Raw genomic sequence first — 7,869 nt, forward strand, 5'->3', positions numbered from 1 at the left:
TTTCTGAGTAATAATTTTGGGAGTAGTATTGAGCACCGATATGGGGGAGAGTTTGTACAACTCAACTCCCCCATAAACTATGTAGCAAACGTGGGTAGAAATGGTCATACTTTTAGATGATTCCTTAATGCCTTATAGCATAGACTAGTGGATCCACTTAGAAGTAGGTTCTATACCCTGGCAAAGTAGGACTGTTTTGGCAGTGTGGGCTAGACGCTGTATCATTACATGACTCATAATGATGGCTGTCGGTTGGAGAATCTCCCACAGAATTATATTTTATTTTTATATACAAACTGAGTTATTATTGAATTCTTCAATACATTGAGTTACTATGTACATTTTTAAAAGCTTTCATATATTGCATCTTTTATTGTTGTTTTATCCAGAGTGGAGTATCAAGATTTGAGTCTCTATATATTGAGTTGAACCCTATTTTCTCTGAGTCGAGTTGAAATATATTTCACAGAGTTGAGTCTCTTATTATTGAGTTGCACTATGTTTCTTTAGTTGAGATGAGGTTAGTTGTATATGTTAAGAAGAGGTAAGTATGTTTCTTTTTCATCAGTTCAAACTTATGTTATTGCTTTAGAATTCCCCTTAAATGATCATACATTCCATGTACATAGCCATTTGGCCTGCATCGTTTCATGATGCAGATACATGTATTGGTGATCATCAATAATCGGTTCGTTCAAGTCGTGTAATACTCATGTCAGTTGTGGTGAGCCTTCTTATATTCTGGAGGACTTCACCTTTATCTTACTTTTAGTAGTTTCTAGATGTCGCGGGTCTTCTCCTGATATCCTTCTGTAATAGTAGAGGCTTCATAGATAGACATAATTGAGGAGTTTCTATATTTACTTTTATTTTGAGTATTGTACAAACTTTTAAAAAGGCTGCGTATTTGTGTTTATTGAAATTAATTAACTTTTAAGCTTTTATATTCTTCAGTTAGTCTTTTACTTGTAGCCAGCCAGGATAAGGGTTCTCTTGGGGACCAGCAATGGTTATAATTCAATGAAAACACATTTGTAAAGTGACCCACAAATTTGAGAGAAAAACCTAGAATTTGGGGAAATTTGAAATCCAATTTTGAGCGGGCCTCTTGGGGAAAATATCCCATGAGTGAAGTGCTACCATACCTTAATTGACCCCTTGAGAATCAGTGGAGAAACTCCAAGAAATTAGGGAAAGAACCCTCAAACCCTAGCTCCAATGTATTCTTCTTATTCTAAGGTTTTTAGAGAGAGTGTGTGTAGAGAAAAGTGGAAGACTTTTGATTTCTATGCGGTGTTTTTGTATATTGACCAAAAGTCATGCATTAAGACTAAAAAACGAATATATAAATATCATCTAAAATACCCAAAACACCCCTACTAAATTTGGACTTAAAACGGAAAAGTCCCAAAACTGCTCATTTAAATGATCCCCGTCAAGGACCACAGCCAATATCCTTGGGTTGTGAAAGTGCACCACGGGCTGTGATATTGCCCGTGGTGTTGGAGGCAGTAGCTCCCCTTTCGTGCACAAGCCAGCACTTGGCAAAGGCAAGACCGCGGAGCCTCCCACGATCCGTGGTGAGGACCACGCTCCGTGGTGATGGCCTTGGTCATGACTTGGCCTTGTGGAGGCAAGGCCTTGGCGAGGCCTTCAAGACTTGGGGCCAAGTGACCTTCACGAGCCATCCCTCTCCCTCGTCAAGTGCACCACGGCCCGTAGTGGTGTCCGTGGTGCCTTGGGCAGTAGCTACCCTAACAACCCACAACTCCCTAAAAGCTAATGGAGCTCCATGCCCACCTTCACGAGTCGTGAAGTGGACCACGTCATATGGTCCCTCTCGTGAAGGGTGAGGCAGTGTCTAGGACACTTGGAGGTCCCTCTCCCTTGGCCAAGGAAACTCCACGAAGGCTCCCACTTGCCTGTGGTCATGACCACGAGCCGTGGTGATGGCCATGGGTCTTGACGGAGTTGCTTCAAGTTTTTGGCAGCCTTGGACTTTGGCCTTGCATTGCCCCTTTTGCTTGGCACTCCTCCCTTAGGCCTTAACTCATAGATCACCATAGGATACCTAGATAGTTTACCAACTTGGGGGAATTCATTTTATACCTCATTGACATTACGTTTAGGCTCTACTTTAACCTATGAATTTTCCTGTTGTTACAGATCTTGTGATGTGGGTTTGTCTATTTTAGACGGATGCTATGAGATTGAGCTTGTGATAATTGGGTTACTTGAGTTACAATTATATCCATGTTTAATGTAGTAATTATAGATGTGTTGATTAAATATGATATATGGTCCTTGAAGGGCAATGTATGAGAATTATGCTTGATTATGAGATTTACGTATATGCTTTAAGAACACTTTGAGAGTGAAGTGTCCACGATTATGATGATGTTGTTGTATTGATTGAATTCTCATGAAAACATAATGAACATCATGTGTAAGATTTTCACACATAATGAAGAATCTAGGTGGAAAGGCTTTCTCAGCTAATTGATTCTAATGTTAAATTAAGACATGGACGGTGAAAGGTTACTCTCACGCATGATCTAAGATCTATCCTAAAGAACTCTTTTGGATTGATTATAAAGTACATTCTTCCATAAGCCATGAATCAAGTTATGACTTAATGAAGTATTCTGTGGGAATTATGCTTAGCACCGAGTGCATATTGATATGAGATGAAAGACCTCACATGAGTTGAGTTCAGGTTTCTAGGAGCAATCTCTTTAGATGGATGCCCTTAAGAGAGTTGAGCCAGGGTATCTAGTAACAATCTCTTTGTCCCATAACTACATGACCCCTTAGGTTATTTAGCTATTGGTTTCACCTAGCTTTATCTTAGGCAAATAGGACAACCCTTTTTGGTGTGAGTAACTGTAACGACCCTAAAAAAACAAACTAGTGAAACTAGAGCCTAATGTGTATGCGTTTGTGTTTGCCTTGAGTTTTGAAGCTATTTAATGTTGTTTCAAGTCATGTATTAAGGGTTTAGGGGTTAAACATCAAGTTAAGACTCCCCTTGGACCACCCTATTGGTCCTTGAGGAGGACCGTAAGTCTACCCCCCAAGACCCTTTGAAAACCACAAGGTTACCCAAAACATGGTGGACCACGGAAGGGGACCACGCCCCGTAGTCCCATTCACGCCCTGTGGATGACCTCCGTGGGTCATAGCCCCTAAGTGCAAGACATAGTCCCAAATGATGGAGGGACAGTACTATCTGTGACCCCATCAATGGACCGTGGATGGGGGTTTTGTAACCAATGCCTGCGAGCTGTCAAGTGACACGGCTAAGCCAATTTTGGTTTGGCAAATTCCACCCTTGGCTAGTTAAGTGCTTGGACGGTTACTTTGGGTTTATTTAGATATTTGAAGAGTATTAAAAACATCAAAAAACTATTTTGACTTTCATTCTTCAAATTCCCTTAATCAAAAACCCCTCCCTCTCAAAATATCTTCTCTCTAGAACTCAATTGAAGACCAACAGAAGAAGAAGACTTAGGGCTTGAAGAGGAAGACTATTTGGTAGATTTTCGATGTATTTTTCAAGTAAAAGGTATATTGATCCTTCATCTAGGGTAAACTTTCACACTAGAGTCAATTTGAAAGAAATTTGAAGGTTTTCAAGTTTCACAAAAAATCCCCAGGTTTTACTCAATCTCATGGGTTCTTCCATCAAACATTTTCGAATGAGAAATTATGATTATATTGATGTTTAATTGATGACTTAATATTAAAATACTCTCTGAACCCGTGATTTTCTCTCAATTCCTAAATTATGCCTTTTGAATTGGGTTTGTTGATTATGAATGAATGTTGATTGATTTATGTCTAGATTGATTTAGATTGTTCAATTGTATCATCCTCTAAGACTAATTATGGTGATTTTTTGGTGACTTGAGGATTTATGATCATACCCTTGAAAGGGCAAGTTTGACCTAATTACTTGTTGGAATAGAACTGTACTTGAATTGTTGATCCATTTGAAAGGTGGAGGTGTTTAGTTACTATGTACATTGTAATCATGGCATTGAAGGCATAGTGTGAGGAGTCGAAGTATTATCATGATATTGTATATACATTAATGTAATGTGAATGAAATAATCTATGGGAATGTAGCTAAGCATCGAGTGGATTTGGTTAGATGGAAACTCTAACAATGTTAGGTTAGAGTTCCAATTAACATCTTCTTATCCCATAACTGTGTGTCCACTTAGGATTTTGGCTATCAGATTCCATCCGGGTTAATGTTACCGTTCTACCTTAGGCAAGTGGAACACCTCTTTACGGTGTGGGGCTATATGACACCGGATTCCATGTCTAGCTTGTATGGTCTACATAGGTTAAGTGCTTATTCCCATCATGTGAGATGTGCACTCTAGTTACTTGATAGGTACTACAAAGTTTAGGTAGTAGTATGGGATGCTATCGATACAATGTATCAGCACATTTTGAAGGGGCTTTTTGAAGGGGCTATAGTGAGTTCTCTAAGTCTTAATGACTAAATGTATGAAAGTCCTCTAAATGAATGAATGTTTCCTAAACGAACCTAATGAAGAATGTTGGCATAAATTCTTAAATGTAAAGGTGCATGCTATACTTGGAATGTATTATAAATTACTTCCTTATGATGAATAATTGAATATGAATGTGCCTTGTCTAGGGTGACTTCAAAGGAGTACTTAGTGTGAGTAGTAGTATGGGATGTTACTTACACATTGCACAAGTATCACTTAGAGTTGTCTTAAATATTGGTCTTAATGTGATGATGTGATTCATGTATTATTTATGTCTCTTATATGCTTTATTGTGTAAAGGTAGAAAGGATGAATGGTAAATTCACTTTTGGTGACCTTAAGGTGGTACCTTAGTATGGGTGGTGGTATGGGATGCTACCCATACATTGCACAAGGTATAGCTTGAGGGTTACTTGAAGTGGAGGCTCAAGGTGAAGGTAAAGGTTATATGTGATTAGGTTCAAATGTGAAATTGTGACTCGTATGTTAGTTGTGACTTATATTATGCCTCTATTATCAATGTACATGAAGTCTTACTAAAACGGCATAAAAGCCTGATTTTCAACAAAATGTCCCTCTTTAAGCATGTTTTTGCATGGTCATCATAATGAGTACATTTTGTTTTCTAACCCATATTTCTTTTATTTTTACTACAAGTGTAGGTTCCGACAAGTGATTGATTCTAGCTAGGATTGAAGTGCTTGGATAGAGTTTTCCTCCAAGACATGGTATGCCCTCATAGATCGAGGACAAGGACCTTTATTGTTTCTAGTTCTTTCCTGTTTTGAGAGTATTGTTAAGACATCGATTGTAAAAGGCCATGACCATATCTGGTTAAATTATTGTCTAAGATGGCCATGTGAGACTTAGTCTTCCGTTGTGTCTTTGAAAGATTTCTATGAGTATTGAAATGTTTTGAATCGTATGGCTTTAAATAAAAACTTTTAATTCCGTACCATTTATATTGTCTATGCAATGAATGACCTAACAGGATTGTATTAGAGCCCTTCGGAGTCTAGTACACTATTTTACAACAAGGGGGTGCTCTAGGGTCGTGACAGACTTGATATTAGAGCATAAGATTTTGGAAATGCTTTTTATAATCGATGTCTCACACGCCACATCTAGTAGAGTTTAGTTCATTGGTGTGAGTCGCGACACATATGTGAGAAAGAGGCTATATGACGATAGAAAGTCACACTTCTTTCATATTCTTGAAGTCGTGCCTTAGAGTTTTGTTCTGTAAGTCTCCTTTTCCTAATCCTTTCGCTTGTGTTTATAGTATATGAATACAAGGGTGAACCCAAGGAGAATGGAAGAGGAGATTGTTAATGAGGGAGTTCCTCCCCAAGGTGACCAAGTTCCTCTAGGCAATCAAGAGAATGAAGTTTCGGTGGTTCCCTGAACATGACTATTGAAGAGAGTAGGATGGCTTCTCTAACCCTACCCCGAGCCATGACGGTTCAAGTGATTAGAGATGTGGGGCCTAGGGTGAATGCTAATGAGAGTACCGTGGCCTCAAGGTTGAGAAACTTTGTTAGGATGAGTCCTCCGATATTTCTTGATTCTAGAGTGGTAGAAGATCGCCAAGAATTCTTGGATGAAGTCTATAAGATAGTCAATGCTATGTGAATATCTTCTAGGGAGAAAGTGGAGTTGGTTTCCTATTAATTGTATGATGTGGCCCATGTGTGGTTCACTCAATGGAAAGCCAATAGGCCTCTAGAAGCGGGTCCTATAGAATGGGATGAGCTTAAGAGAGCTTTCCTTTGTAGGTACATTGCCCATGATAAGAGGTAGTGTAAGGTTGAGGAGTTTATAAACCTTAGCCAAGGTAACACGAAAGTGGAGTATTCTTTGAAGTTTACCCTATTTTCTAAGTATGCTCCATCCTTGGTGTCTAACACTCGAGATGACCTGAGTAGGTTTTTGACCATATGAATATTTCTAGGCTCATGGTGTATGCTTAATCTATTGAAGAGCCCAAACTTAAGAGGATGAATATGCATTTGAAGAGGGGAAAATCTGATGAGAATGGTCAACCTACGTTTAAGAAGAGAGCTCCTAACCAAGACTCTTCAAGTGCTCCTAAGGCTAATAAGGAGAAAGGTGGTGGATCTCAATTTTTTAAACTTCTTTGGGCCACTTGTCGGAAGAGGCATCATGAGAAGTGCCTAGTCGGTTCTAGTGCGTGCTATGGATGTGGCCAACGTGATCATCAAGTGAGAAATTATCTTACGCTTACTGCCAGAGGAAGGGAGGCCAAACAAGCATCTTATGTTGACCCGGATGTTGATGCTCCAAAGAAGAACTATTTATATCCGCTTCAAGCTAACAAGGACAAAGGAACTAATCTGGATGAATGTACTGGTAAGTTGTAGTTCCTTTTGTGGTGATGAGGTCCTTTTGGTTTTCCATGATAGCCTTAGTTGGGTTTTCTCCTAAGTGGGGGATGGTATGTTTAATAGTAAGGTTGTTTGGAGTGTTGATGCCCTTATCTCTTTCTTTCTAATCTTATTCAAGCTTGAGACCAAGAATTCCTAGTAGCTTGTTTCATATTTTGGGGTCATGTGTGATATTGAGTTTCCATGGTCTCCTTATGTTATGCATTTTCTATTTGAATTCTTGTTTAATTGAGAAAAATTAGTTTTCAAATTGTGTTCCTCATGTTAATATGAATCTATGATGAGTTGCCTAAATATTCATGAGTTGACTTGTTGAGCATGCTTAAATGTGTTCTTGAAAAAGTTCCATTATGTCCTTTTATGAGAAAATTGCATAATGTGCCTATTAATTTTGTAATGAGCATGAAAAAAAAAAGATATTGTAATGAGCATGATGTGATTTTGAGAAAGAAGTCCCTCCAATGAAATGAAGAATGTTAAAGTTTTGATGCATAATGAGTTTGTATATGTAGTACCTTCTTAGTTTAATTGAGCCTTTTTGATGTGGAGTGATGTTTCTTCCTAGGTTTATGCATTTATATTGAGGTTGCATGCAGGATTATGGGCTGCTGGTTTTTAGTGGTTACCCCTTAATGTGTTAAAAGTGTCATTCAAGGACGAATGTTCATAAGTGAGGGATAATGTAACGACCCAAAAAAATGAACTGGTGAAACTAGAGACTAACGTGTGTGCATTTTTGTTTGTCTCGAATTATGAAGTGGTTTAATGTTGTTTTGAGTCATGGTTGAAAGGTTTAGGGGTTAAACGTCAATGTATGACTTCCCTTGGACCACCCTAGAGGTCCTTGAGGAGGACCCTAAGTCTAACCCCCAAGACCCCTTGAAAACCACAAGGCTGCCCCAAACATGGTGGAACACAGAAGGGGACCACACCCCGTA

This window comes from Solanum stenotomum, chromosome 7 (assembly GCF_019186545.1).
Source record: "Solanum stenotomum isolate F172 chromosome 7, ASM1918654v1, whole genome shotgun sequence".
Taxonomy (NCBI): domain Eukaryota; kingdom Viridiplantae; phylum Streptophyta; class Magnoliopsida; order Solanales; family Solanaceae; genus Solanum; species Solanum stenotomum.